Here is a 14,777-nt window from a genome sequence, read left to right as displayed (position 1 = left end):
CCAGCGTGCAGTGCAGACCTGGGGAGGGGGCATCCCTAAACCTTCCTTACCCAGGGAGGCTGGGCCAGGAGCAAGTATAAAACTGTTCTCCTGCTCACAATCTCTTCTGTTTGCCATGACATGCTCAAGACGAAGCTCGTCCTGACCATCACCAACATGGTATAAGGACAATAAAGTGAAAACAGGTCATGCCACATTAAGGAATATTAAAGGGGGTTGAGCTGCAGGGGTGGGGTCGGGAGGCACCAAAGCCAAAGCCACAGTAGCTGCTGCCAATTTGCAAAAGCAATTTCATTATTGCCGGGGGGGGTGGGGGGGTGAGCAGAGAGCCAATAGCACCAAAGGGACATTTCAACAAGTGGAAAAGCATAATTACTTAGCAGAGAGCTACATGTGCATTAGCGAAGAACACTTTTTGGCAAGAGGCTCATTTTGGCCTCAAGATTTGCCTCTATGTTCACATTCATAGGGGACTCTGTTGATCTGTAGAATCTCATCTATAGGAAGACAGTAACGCAGTGCTACCCATCCCTCCTTCGGGAACCCTTGCCAATTTAGTCCTTCCTCCATGGCTCCCTCTCTGTAAAGGTTCAGAGGTGACTTCCCTGTGTTGCTTTCCACTTGCTGGGATGGAGCTGAGCATTCCAAAACCTCCCGAGAAGACGGGAGCTCTCCTTTGCAATTCTGCTGACTCTGGATCTTCAGGTTGTCAGGCTCAGCAGCTGAACGGAACCCCAGCTCCAAGGCCTTTGAAGTTCATCACTTACTAGCAAAGTCCACAGATTGGAGCAACTCCAGAATGAAAACACAGGGCTGTGTTCAGAACTAAGAGGAGACAGGGAGCCACACCGTAACCCTGGGGAGCACATGATTAACTGTTTCCATGCAGAAGCACACACATAAAGAAAGAACACTTCCTGAAACCAAGCCTAATGTGCAATTCTTTTCCTTTCAGACGTTTTCTAGGCGAGGGATTTGACATCATGCAGCAGTTAAGGAGCTGCTGGCAAGAGCCAAGACTTCATTCCTCATGCAGATCGAAGTCTCTTTGTTCTGTTCCTAAGATTTCCATAGACAAACCCCTTCTGATGAGCCACGACAGGCAGAGCATTTCGCCTATAGCCAGGGAGCAGTCTGGATTCCAGAAGTTTACTAGTTTAATTAGCTGCCTGAAAATTGCATGCATGCACTTCAACCTCAAGCGGTCCTCAGGGAACCATCCAGTGTAGATTCCATGCGTGCCAGGCAGGCAGACCTATCACATTTCTTCAGGAAAATGCAGGTTGCCTCTCTCCTTCTTCAAAAGGCTGCTCCAGGAGGAAGATGACAGCAGGTGATAAGAGCAGGCTGCCAAGCACGACCACGGGTCCTTCCAGTTGAATGAAATCCAAGTGGACAGCAGCACATCATAGATTATTCTCATTGAAAAAAAAAAAAACAACTATATATATATATATATATATATATATATATATATATATATATATTTCTTAAGATCCCCCCCAAAAGTTCTGGTTTAAGTTCCTTACCATTGTAACAAGTTTCCTTCCCAAACCATAACCTCTAAGACTTTAACTCAATAAGGACAGATTGTAATACAATTTAAAATGGATAACTTCTTTCCATTCATGGCTCCTCACCCCTCCCTACCCCAAGGGGTTACACTAGCAGTTCCGTCCTAAAACCATTCCAGTAACATGCTGGACTGAAACAAAAAAGGTGCAGTAGTTTGAGAGGTTGTAAAATTCCTCCACATTTATACATTGAGAGCTTGCTCCTTTCCTGATTTCCCTGAAGGTAAAGCGGATTCTTGAAAAATGAGCCCATCGCATCCAGTGGATCTTTCCAGATGCTAACTAAAAGCTAGAAAAAAATAAATTAAAAAAAAAGATAGTGGGGAGTGGGGTGGGGTGGGGAAAAGCCCTAGTGGGACATTTGGGAGCTGCCAAGGCTTTTCAATAACACCACTAGAGGAATGTAAACGAAGCTGGCTGCTCCAGTCAGCTAAGGGACAAAGACAGGAAGTGAGTATTCCTCTCTCACACAAACACCAGGCTCTGCCACTGGAGAATAAACCTAGCCGTGGCTTCTCAGGTGGCCCCAAGAGCCACTGCTGAGGTGAAGGTCTGTTCTGAATTTTCAGCGTAAAGGACTCACTGAGTGGTCAGTCCAGGCTCCAGGCTCACTGTCCAGCTCGTTCAACTGAGAGCCACTGAGGACAGGTACTGAGGCACCACTGCCTGGACCCTGGCTGAAGACTGGCTGCAGGGAGAGAGACACCGAGTGCCCAGCTTCCAGGCCACTGATCAGTGGGGCTTGGTTGAGCCACTGGCACTCTCGCAGCTTTTGCTCTACTTGGCCACAGGCCAGATCTTGGCAAGATGGAGGGTCCGAGATGGAGGCTTCTTCCTCCCCTTCCCCCCTACCCTGTCCCCCCTCCATTTATTTAGTCAAACTACCCTTCCTATTTGTTTGCTTCAGGTCACAAGTGCAGACCCACAGGAGAAGCAGAAGGACACTTACACGGGCACCCACTACTCACAAGTCCAATTTACAAGAGACTTCGCTTATTCAAGGCATGGGTTCTCAACACCGAGCTGCTACGACAGTTAGTTAGCCACAAAAGCCTTCTAATCACTACCTCTCTTCCTCTCCTTTCTGGCAGCTGAATGAGACAAGGTGAAGTGGACTTCAGCTCTTAGTAAACAAGATCTCGTTATTATAATTATTTTACAGCCAAACTGACTGAAGAAGGAGAAAATGACTCACCCCTGGGGACCTGTCAGGTCAAGGCCAATCCTGAGAAATGCACGTCACCTTTTTGCTGGTTCTTTAAGTGGCTCCAATGACGGCAGGTCTGTCTTTTGAATGCTTTTCCTCTTTACTAAGAGGTAAAAGCCAGTGGGGCGGCTCTGTGTCTGGATCCAGGGAAAGTCTCTGAATATTTCCATAATTATCTTTGTATTACCAGGGATTTTACAAGCTGGACAGAAAAACTCGATTCCAGGCTCTGGCTTGACAATTCAAATTACATGAATTTTTAAAATTTTTTTCTTTAAGCATTTTGTATCACTGTCCAGCACTGATTTTCCCTCAGTTGATAGTGAATGTTTTTTTTTCTCTTAAGTTTTAAGATTATGCAATTTTTTCATTGAAAAGAGAAACTAGTTTATTGGAAGAAATGAGAAGCAAAGAACTGTATTCCCAGCCCTCTTACTAATAAGTGTATTTTTAAATAGAATTGGAAACAACATTCAGTACCTCAATTTTCCCAGGAGTAATTTCCCAGGACCATCAAATAATTTTTTTTTTTTTAATCAAGGAGCATTTCTGCCACTCCTAGGACCGGCCCGACAATGGGGTTAATTGCACTGGAGGTCCACCCCTTGCATCCTTAGAAAACTGGTGCCTCCCAGAGACTCTCGCCATATCCACGCTGCATTAGCTTTGCTGGTGTGAGAGATAAGCCTAGGAATCCCCCGGGCTTACACCAATGGGTTAACAAAGCATAAAGAAATACAAAGCCATAAAATGCTCACACCCAAGTTTGGGTAAACCAAACTGGCACCCCAAGAATAGGGGGTGCAAAGACACCCCAAGAATAGGGAGGTGCAAAGGCACCCCAAAATAGAGAGGGGGTGCAGAACCCCCAAAATAGAGAGGGAGAGGCAAAGGCCTAAAATAGGAACAGGCGCAAATGTGCCCAATACATAGGTATATGAAACAAACAAGATTAGATATTCAGGGGGAAGCACCCCCAATTTAGTACTGTAGCAGAAAAGCTGCTTTCACGGGAGGATAGAGCCAGGTTAGGTAAACTGGTGAATTGGACTATGGATGGCTGCGCTGCAGGCAAAGCAGAGATGGTTAAAAAAAGAAAAGGTGCCTTATCAACCCTCAGGTTATTTCCCCTGTCTGTCTGGTCCCTAGGCTAGCTAAGATGAACAGAGGTGCTGCCTAATGTCCGCTGTAAACAACTCTCCTCCCGACTGCCTGGCGCCCAGATTTCCTTTTGTATTAACCCAAACCCCTAACCCCGAATATCCTCAAGACCCCCTTTCCCTCAGATCCACAAGTTAATGTTCACAAATTCATTGTCCCTTTGTGCACGTCCATCACCATGTTTGTAAGCCTTCTGATCCTAATAAAAATGGGGCAAGGACCCTTATTTGGGGCTCTTGTCTTTTCCCGGACATTAGCCATCTCTCGCTTTCAATCCTGCGTCCCGCTCTTTTGCTAGACAAGAGAGAACGTTAGACCCAGAGTCTACGACATGCTGGTGCCCCCATGGTGAAGGTGTAAACACTTCCACCAAGGGCAATGCACACCACCTTGGGCAACAGGTGGGAAGCTCAGCTGTCAAGAAACTCCTCCTTTTCTTGGATGGGAAACTGCCTCTGTCACCTCCCACCCATCACCCTCATTTTACTCCTTGGGCCATTCAAGGATTAGCTTCCTGCTTCTCCAGCTTGCATTTCCCTACAGACATCCCTATTTTTTCCCTAGGTAACCACTTCTCTTAAGCATGGCTCAGTCCTCAAGGCTGGTGCACTCTGCCCACCTGGAAACATGGCTGTGAAGGGAGAGAGGGTGGCTACCTCCCAGGCCAGTCTCTTTTGACATTTCAAAAGTATGTGTCTTGGGGCACCTGGGTGGCTCAGCCAGTTAAGCAACCAACTTCAGCTCAGGTCATGATCTCAAGGTTCATGGGTTCAAGCCCCACATCTGGCTCTGTGTTGACAGTTCAGCGCCTGGAGCCTGCTTCAGATTCTATGTCTCCCTCTCTCTCTATCCCTCTCCCCTCTCCCCTTGTGCTCTCTCTCTCTCAAAAATAAACTTGAAAAAAAAATTTTTTTTAAAAAGTATGTGTCTTCTCAGCCTCCTTACTTGAAAAGCTCCACATGTTAAGTGGTAACACCCTGCAGTGATTTCACACCTACAATGAGGAAGCCTTGTAAGCTGCATTAGCTCCTAAGACAAAGGAGGCCATGGACAGGGAGCCACACACTCCAGGTCTTCCTCAGGGTTTACCTGTCAACCTGTGAGCACCTGAGCTTAGACCTTTCTTTTCTAAGCCTCTCTGGCCATGATGCTAAAAAGTATATGGTGGTGAATTTTGTGTAGGTGGTTAATTTTAATTTGATAACCTGACAGCTCTTGAATTGAGTCAACACTGCAGATACAATAGATTAAGTGATACACTTTTTAAAAAATTTTGAATTAACTCTCTCCAGAGATGCTGAGTCAAGAATCTATGGCCATGTCATTTATTAGAGGTGCCTTTAAGAAACACTGGTTGGGGAGGGGAAGTGATATGGGGAAGAAGGGCAGCCAACACAAAGTGCATGACCAACTACTGGGCAACTGGACTTCAGCTCTTCTGGGGAGCTCTGGAAGTCAGTATAGACCATGCCCCAGAGTAATTCCAACAGAAGCACAAGGGAGCTGAGGAAATGTCCAACTGCCCGCAGGAAGCCTTAATTCACCAGCATTTCCATCATGCCACTAGTGTGTGTAGAATGGGCTCCAGTGGCCAAAGAGAGCCTTAGGCAAAGTTGGCAGTGGAAAATCAGGCCAGCACCCATGGAAATGTTAAGTACCCAAGGGATTTGGGAAGGGCTTGACAGCGGCTGCTACAACTGGCAACTTTTTAAAAATCAGGACATTTTGCATAAAATGTAGATATGTAGCTTCTCTGGTCACACCGGGCTATCATTCCAGCATAACCCAAACTGGTTGACTCTGAGTGTTCTCTTCAGATGAGATATAAGCTCTTCCAGTTCACCAGTGCCCATGGATCTGCTCACGTCATTCAGATACCCTGCTTGAGCCACCCACACCCCTTGTAGAACACCTGCCCTGCCCACGTTGTGCCTGATATGCAACGTGAGTGATTCTGCCCATGCCATCCCCTCAGCTGATTGGACCAGCAAAGTTAAAATTGACCATTCTAAGATGAAGTAGAATCCTCTACTTCAAGATTTTGAGCTGAGAGTCACAAGGTAGGTGCTCATGCCTGAGAGCTGGTTTTGGAGCCATATGGGAAACTTGATAGAAATAATGAAAATAATTTATGGGAAACATACATCCTGAGTGAGCAGATATGAGGGGCTACTGGTCCACAGTGAGCCAGGAGGGGTGAATGCACATGTGTAAAGGAGCATCTTGAGTCTTCGCCTCAGACCGCTGGCCTTAGAGCTTCCACCAGGCCAAGGTTCAACTCATCTTGTATCCTGACAATAAATATTCCTTTTTTTTTCTTTTAGTAGTTTGGGTGGATTTATGTTCCTTTCCATCAAATATGTTTTGACCAGCATGCTTCAGAAAGACAATCACGAGTTCTCAGAAGCAAGTATAGTTTTAAAATATTTTTTAGCATCTTACCAAATGTTTAATTCAAAGATCTTGGAATAAAGCACACGCCGATAAAGACAAACTCCTGTCAAACCACAGCAGAACTTAATGATGTCACATCTGATGGGGATGGATTTTTTTTAATGTTTATTTTTTTTATTTTTTGAGAGAGAGAGAGAGAGAGAGACAGAGCACGAGTGGGGCAGGGGCAGAGAGAGAGGGAGGCACAGAATCCAGAGCAGGCTCCAGGCTCTGAGCTGTCAGCACAGAGCCTGACGTGGGGTTCAAACCCATGAACCACGAGATCATGACCTGAGCCAAAGTCAGACACTTAACCAACGGAGCTACCCAGGTGACCCAATGGGGATTTTTTATATGAATATAGGAGAGGGACACCTTTGGCCATCTAAAGGAAGATGCTTCAATTTCGGGGTGAAAAGGACAAACAAAAGGTACATTTCTACTTCTTTCATCAACACTGCAAAGTTGCATGGAAGCTTTGCTGGGTGTTTACATCTATTTTTTTTTAATTTATGTTCCTCAGTTGAATAAAATGGAATGGATGCAGCTTTCTGCTCATGAGAGAGAGTTGTGGATTGTTGTAAAGATGTTTTTACCCTGTTATTTTAATCCAGACTTTGTGTCTTCAAGGAAGTTTTAACTCAATGTTTAACACACACAAATATTTCCATTGGAATTATACCAATATTGATCATTTTCATGGAGAAAATATTTTCTGGAGCATACTTCGTTAAACCATCTCAAGTCCTTGGTTAGTTTCTTACACAGTGCAGTTAAACTGTTTTCAAACTTTCTTTAGTTCTTTTTAATTTTGTACCTTTTTTCTTTCCGGATGTAAGAATTTAAAGCTAGTAAATATTATATGTTTTGTTCCAAAGATTTATCATCTTAGTTTTTATGCCTGGATCTATGACCCATCTGAAATTAATTTTTGTGTACGGCTTGAGGTAAGGGGTTGGGAGTCTTTATTTCTCCATACAGATACACATTTAATTTTAATTTTAAAGAAAATAGTTTTTAGAGATGAATTCTGCTCTTTGTAAACTTTACATCAAAGATGTGATTGAGTAAACAGAATTTTGTCTTCATGAAACTACTGTGTAACATTCCTGCCCTGTAAGGTGGTGGTAATTGTTTTCATTATTTCTATCAAGTACTAAATTTTCCGTATTAAATTTTGACTATACTTTCTGCAAGATTATTTGATGAGTCTGCACATTTTTAGACAATAAAGTTTTCTTCTGCCAGTGCAATTTTTCTCAGACCAAGGTTTTTTCTTTCCACTTTCAAAAATTCCAAACAAATGCAATTCACCAGTCAGGTTTGGATCAATCACAAATGATGTTCAGTGAGGCTTCACCTATTTCATTATGAATTGGTTACAATACTGATATTTTGTATTTCTTAGATAATCAGTGAGAAAAGTGGAAGCAATAATCCTCAGGCACTCATGGAATACTCTGTTGCTCAGCAATCGACTACTGTCATTCCAAACTCAATGTTCTTTATTCTTCTAATATGTTTTGTTTTGTTCACTAGCAGCTTCCGTGGTTAGGGGACCAAAGAGAAGAACATACACACAGTCTAAATGGTTACATAATGTCCTCTTTAAGAAAGTAGTCTCGGGGGCACCTGGGTGGCTCAGTTGGTTAAGCTTCCGACTTCAGCTCAGGTCATGATCTCGCGGTTTGTGAGTTCGAAGCCTGCGTCAGGCTCTGTGCTGACAGCTCAGAGCCTGGAGCCTGCTTCAGATTCTGTGTCTCCCTCTCTCTCTGTGCCTCCCCAGCTCACACTCTGTCTCTCTCTCTCTCTCAAAAATAAATAAACATCATGAAAAGATGCTCAATGTCACTCCTCATCAGGGAAATACAAATCAAAACCACACTGAGATACCACCTTACGCCGGTCAGAGAAACTAAAATGAACAAATCAGAAGATTGTGGATGCTGGAGAGGATGTGGAGAAATGGGAACCCTCTCGCACTGTTGGTGGGAATGCAAACTGGTGCAGCCACTCTGGAAAACAGTGTGGAGGTTCCTCAAAAAATTAAAACTAGATTACCCTACGACCCAGCAATAGCACTGCTAGGAATTTACGCAAGGGATATAGCAGTGCTGATGCACAGGGGCACTTGTACCCCAATGTTTATAGCAGTACTTTCAACAATAGCCAAATTATGCAAAGAGCCTAAATGTCCATCAACTGATGAATGGATAAAGAAATTGTGGTTTATATACACAATGGAATACTACTTGGCAATGAGAAAGAATGAAATCTGGCCTTTTGTAGCAACGTGGATGGAACTGGAGAGTGTTATGCTAAGTGAAATAAGTCATACAGAGAAAGACAGATACCATATGTTTTCACTCTTATGTGGATCCTGAGAAACTTAACAGAAGACCATGGGGGAGGAGAAGGGGGAAAAAAAAGTTAGAGAGGGAGAGAGACAAACAATAAGAGATTCTTAAAAACTGAGAACAAACTGAGGGTTGATGGGGGTGGGGGAGAGGAGAAAGTGGGTGATGGGCATTGAGGAGGGCACCTGTTGGGAAGACTACTGGGTGTGGTATGGAAACGAATTTGACAATAAATTATATTTAATATAAAAAATTTTTTAAAAGAAAGTAAGTAAGTCTCATCTTGTGTTCTTGTCACAATAAAATAAAATAGTCCTAGATTAAAACGTCATGACAACCACCTCTGAAGCACAAAAAGTGAGACACCATCCCTACAGAGATTAAACTAGCCCCTAGGGAATAATTGCCTAGAATTTCATGTACTAATTTGCTTCTTTTCCCTTCATTTTGATCCTGTATGTGTTGACATCTTTCCAAATTTTCCACTTCACCATTAGGATATCTACCTTCCCTTTAAACAGGGATGTGCTAGAAAATACTTAACAACTGGCTTTCTGGGGAATAAAAGCCCCAAATTTTAGCAGTTGCCTATTTTATGGGATAAATACTCTCATCATGAATAATTTCAGGCTACCAACAGGACATCAACATATTTGCAAAATTGATGAAAATCTAACTATCAGCTCTACTGAGTGAGGGTAGGGGTGACTCCAGTTCATGACTCATTTAATCTACCCATTCGAAACCCCAACGTCTCTGAAGAGGTTGCTTTGATTTGATTCTTTTTACACCGAGGTAATACAAGATAGCAAAGTAAGAAACTAGATCTCTAGACTGAAAGCAATGCTTTAGCCATGAAACCACATTATTTGTTCCTAGTAAGACCTGAAATATGTTTGGCTATCATCTCAACCAAGTTGAGTGATCCCATCAGGAAAACCTGAAGGAAGCCACATGTTCAGTCTATTATTTGAGACTCCGTAGGTTCTATTTCTTTACAGGTTGAAGAGGAGGAGAAGAAAAGATCTTCCTTTTGCCCATCAGACATTGGGGATCCCATCTGCCTTATTCAGAGGAGTAGCTCCAATACTCAACACAGTGCCTGGCACATCTGTGCTCAATAAGTGTCTCTGGGATAAGTAAGTGCATGAGATTTTACAGAGAAGGCATCAAGGCTGAAAGGAAGGGCTTTTAAGGAATGGCTTCATCAAAAGTGTAAGATAATAGGAAGAACTATAACTTCGAGAATGACAAAATAAGATATAAACTTCAAGAATGACAAGAACTGTAACTTTGAGAATGACAAGATAGCTTGCTGTCAATCCACATAACATGCTGGGAAAAAACATTCTTTATACCACTTTGAAACACAAGGACGTTTAATCCACATTTTCTTTCTGCTGTTGGATTTCTCCTATAGGGTCTATGATCTGGAGGCCTTTCCTCTCTATCATATAGAGACTCACTTTGTTCTCTGCAATTACCTAGCCAATCATGTTTCTTGGCTCTTTCATTTTTGCACAAATCAGAATTCTAGAGGTCTCCAGGTGTGTGTCCACACCATTGTATCTTCATTGGAGACCACAAAACAAAAAATTCACCAGAACAGATACAAAACTCCCAATGAAATATAACTGGCTGAGCAAATGGACTTCTCTGTGTTTGTGCATGTACCTACATCCATGTGTTATGGGGATTAGAGTCTGAAAATTCCCATCCTTGCTTTAAGTGCATTGGAGAACAGTTGAGCCTCCTCTGGAGAATATTATCCTTCTATGCTTGCAGATTCCATGTGGGATGGTCAGCAGAAGCACAACATCCAATATCAAAATTAAAAAAAAATACCACAACACCTCTATACATTGTGAATGCCCAATTACCATGTATGAATACCATCTTACAGCCACTATCCAGAAATTATCAAGGATGATCCATAAAGAAACAGCTGCTCTCCAAAATAGTTAATATTTTATGTGTCTACAAAAGAGTTGTGGAAACTCACATAAGCTCTCATAGTAAGGCTGTCAATGATATCTGTTGCCATCACCAATGAGGTGGTTTGTGTCAGAAAACAGTGCCTTTGCAGTTCAGGCATGTTTTAGTCTCTCTTGGTTGACCAACAGCATTCATGTCTTTTGCTGGGAGAGACAAGTACATATGACTGGGGCATTTTACAAATCCAATCTCATATTACTACCAAACTACCAAGTAGTTTCTGCTAGGCTCTGCAGGCTCCCTTTGAAACACAGGGTTTTCCTCACTATGGTCTACCCAAATCCTATCCTCTTGTGCAGGTGTCTGACCCATGCTTATGGCAGCCATGGTTATTATGGGGGCCAAGAGGGGAAGGGAAGCAGTTGGATTTCCCCTTTTCCATTGGGAGTATTTGAGGGTAGCACAAACACACATCTGAGGGAGACTGCTTTGGGTCATAATAATGATGATCTTGGAGTCAGACTTCTAGAAAAAGAAGATCAAAGGATGCAGGGTCAAATAAGCCTGTGGATCCACCTTAGTGGATAGTGGAGGCACTGAGCCATTGACCTTGTCTGGACTCTCATGCCTCACAAGGGGATGCTAGGTAGGCATGAATACTTTCAGGGCCTGGGGCAAGAAGACAAATGGAGGCTGACATTATTTATGTCTGAATTTTTTTTAATTATAAATCAAGATTACAAACTGTGTTCTATTCTCTTACCAAGACAAACTGTGTTCTATTCTCTTTCCAAGGACTTGGAAGGTCAGGTTTCCATTTAAAATTTTCACTCTTGGGCCACCTGCATGGCTCAGTCAGTTAAGCATCTGACTTCAGCTCAGGTCTTGATCTCACGGTCTGTGGGCTCGAGCCCTGCATCAGGCCCTGTGCTGACAGCTCAGAGCCTGGAACCTGCTTAGGATTCTGTGTCTCCCTCTCTCTCTGCCTATCCCCTGCTCTTGCTCTGTCTCTCTTTCATTCTCTTTCTCTCTCTTTTTAAAGTGTTTATTTATTTTGAGAGAGAGAGAGTATGTGCATGCACAAGTGGAGGAGGGGCAGAGAAGGAGGGAGAGAGGAATCCCTTTTCACTCTGTCAAAAATAAATAAACATTAAAAAAAGTGTCTAAATATTCAGACTCTTCAGTGTTCTGTGCTGAACGGGACACATGGGGCATCCAGAACCTATCCCATGGCTTGTCACTCTACTCTTCTGTCTTGACAGCTCTGTGGACACCCCAGCCTTCCTGTCCAACTGTCACCTCGGATTCCGCCCACAAAACTTCCAGCCTGTGTGGGCTATGCCACCAGGCCTGGGGTATGTGGGCAGGCATTCCAGAGTGCTGTGCATCTGGAACAATAAGGGAAGAGAAATGCAGGGTCCAGAATGGCATAACCCCTGCCTCCATGGACCTCTTCTTCCATGGGGAGTGATGAGGCTGAGTGGGATGAAGTACATAGCCCAGGGCAGTGGCCTCTCTTGCCTAGGTCTTAGGGCAGGTTGGATCATCTTAGGGCCCATGAGAGAATAGACAAAGGTTCCACTACTGGTTTGGTTTTCTCCCATCCTCACCTGGACTTGGTTTGCAGAAGTGTAAGGTTCAGTCCCAAGTGGCCCTAGTTATACCCTGGTGGTACTGGGGAAGAGAGACAGGCTTGGATCCAACAGCCCTAAGACGTCCTAATTCCTCTCGAGCTCTTAATTCCAGTTCAAGAGGCCATGCTCTCTCCTTAAAAGCATTCTGGCTATTGTACTCCTTCCTCCACCTTCTCTCCTCCTTTGGCTCTTCGAAAACACTACAGCCCCTCACTCTGGGTCTGCCGTCTTGGACTCCTCCTCCAATCCTATCTCAATCCTAAACCAGCTGCCTTTACCCTGCCAGCACCATCATCTTAGAGGTCAAAACACACTGAGTAAGCACTGAAAAACACTTCAGCCCTGTGTCTTAGATCAAGCCCCCAAATGCATGCTTGTTTTAGGTCTGAGGATATATTATGACCTTCTCCAATCAGCTTCTACTGACCTCAAGTTACTGCAGATAATAGGAAACTGCATAACATGCCTTAGAATCACCCCAAAGCTGATTATCTTGGCAAAACAAGGTCTCCATCTTTTGGGTGTCTGTAATAGGTCTCCAGCAAAAAAAGGAGACTAGAGGTTAATGCTTTTATCTCCCCGAAGACCTTACCCTCTTGCTTATTACCCTTGAAGACTAAAAAGTATTTTTGTAAAAGTCAGGAAAGATAGTTTGTATCTGCTTCAATGCTGGGCCAAACCATCGTTCTCATAGTCTCCATTGGCCTAACCCAAATGGTAGGGTCTGGATATAACAGAGCTAATGCCCCATGATCATGGAGATAGTGACCCAGTTGGCATATGGCATTTTGATTTTCAAAAGGCTTTTACTTGTATATCCCTATTTTCTTTGCCTGTTAGAGCATCTTATGTTACATGGCATTTTTTTTTGAAGTATTTATTTATTTATTATTTATTTTTGAAGGAGAGAGAGAGCAGGGGAGGGACAGAGAGAGAATCCCAAGCAGGCTCCACACTGTCAGTATAGAGCCAGATACAGGGCTCGAACTCACATACCATGAGACCATGACCTGAGCGGAAAAGAAGAGTCAGATGCTTAAGTGACTGAGCTACCCAGGCACCCTAAATGGCACTTCTATGTACAAATGTGAGGCTCCCCTACAGCTGGAAGGTTCTATTTTTTTTAATGTTTATTTATTTTTGAGAGAGAAAGCTAGAGAGCAAGCAGGGGATGGGCAGAGAAAAAGGGAGACAGAATCCCAAGCAGGCTCCGTGCTGTCAGCACAGAACCTAATGTGGGGCTTGAACTCAAAAACCATGACATCATGACCTGAGCTGAAACCAAGAGAAGGATGCTTAAACGACTGAGCCACCCAGGTACCCCACTTCTATTTTTTTTAAGTTTATTTATTTATTTTGAGAGAGAAAGGGAAAGAGAGGGTGAGGAGCAGAGAGAGAGAGAGAGAGAGAGAGAGAGAGAGAATCCCAAGCAAACACCGCACCGGGTCTCAAATCCACGAATCGTGAGATCATGACCTGAGCCAAAACCAAAGCTTTCTCCAGGAACCAAAGGCTTTGTTTTCTCATTTAGGGCTTGAGTGTTTACTTTTCTTTCCTGCTCCCTGTTTCTGATTAATTTCTATCCCCTTTATTAGTTCAGGGAGGTGTACAAAGAGAGTAGACAGAAGTCAAATCATTCAGTTGGCAGACTTGTGCATGATTTCTGGATTGCAGCTATGTATTTCGTATGGTTCCAATTTAGAAACAAAACAAAGCAAAACAAAACCCAATCTTGAGTCTTCTTCCTGCTTTCCTACCTGTTTTTCTGAACTCCAAAATACTTGTCTACAAAAAAGTAAAGAAAGAATCACTCATTCTTGGTTTCTTTCTCTGAAATGCAGCTCTGAATATTGAATGCTGACTTTCCACTTAACATTCCTTTCCTCTGAAGTCCCCGCTCCCCTCTGCTAATGAGGGCACCAGGCTTGAAAACTTGCTTGACTCGACCCATCAATCACTGCACAGTTTTGCAGAGTCTTCTGGCCGAAACGGCTGTCATCTCCCTTCCCATTCTCCACAACCACTCAGACCTTGGGCGGTGGCAGCCTTAATGGTTTCAGCAGCTCCCTAATGTCTGTGCGCCCCCGCTGCTGCGTCTGCTCCAATTCACGCGGCCCAAACATGCCACACCAAAGGGACCGTCCTTTCCCAGCTTCCTGCTTCCCTGCTCGCAGCACAGTTTTTAGAATTGAATATCCATATTCCTGGTTAGGTATTCAGGGTCCCTTTTTGATCTGTTTCCAATCCAATTTTCCAATCTCAGCAGTGACATGTGTGTAGGTTGGCACTGCCCCCTCCAGAGCACAGATCTCAGAGATCCCACCCGAGTGGAGACAGAGAACATTCCTGACTAGTTTCGGCCTACCCTGGGTGAGTATTTTTCCAGGCATTCTGTCACTGCCCACCACACTGCCCAACCTAGACCAGTGAGCTGAAAGTGGCCTAAATTGGCAATCCCAGGTAGGTAAGATTCTGA

The 14,777-nt window shown here is 43.8% G+C and overlaps 1 protein-coding gene across 3 annotated transcripts in view; it reads right to left on the bottom strand.

The window, feature by feature from the left end:
* Nucleotides 1-14,777, bottom strand: part of RIN2 (Ras and Rab interactor 2) — a 223,719-nt gene that overhangs the window by 109,946 nt on the left and 98,996 nt on the right. Inside the window, exon 1 of one of the 3 annotated variants that reach the window (XM_042931730.1) lies at nt 2,770-2,789. The exons of the other annotated variants lie outside the window; for them this stretch is intronic. The gene's annotated coding sequence lies outside the window, so the exon portion shown is untranslated. Of the gene's footprint in view, nt 1-2,769; nt 2,790-14,777 lie in introns of those variants that run through there. 3 annotated transcript variants of the gene reach the window in all.

The sequence above is a fragment of the Panthera leo genome, chromosome A3 (genome assembly GCF_018350215.1).
Source record: "Panthera leo isolate Ple1 chromosome A3, P.leo_Ple1_pat1.1, whole genome shotgun sequence".
NCBI classification, from domain to species: Eukaryota; Metazoa; Chordata; class Mammalia; order Carnivora; family Felidae; genus Panthera; species Panthera leo.
The sequence above is the reverse complement of the archived record's forward strand: the minus strand, read 5'-3'. Positions and strand labels throughout refer to the sequence as shown.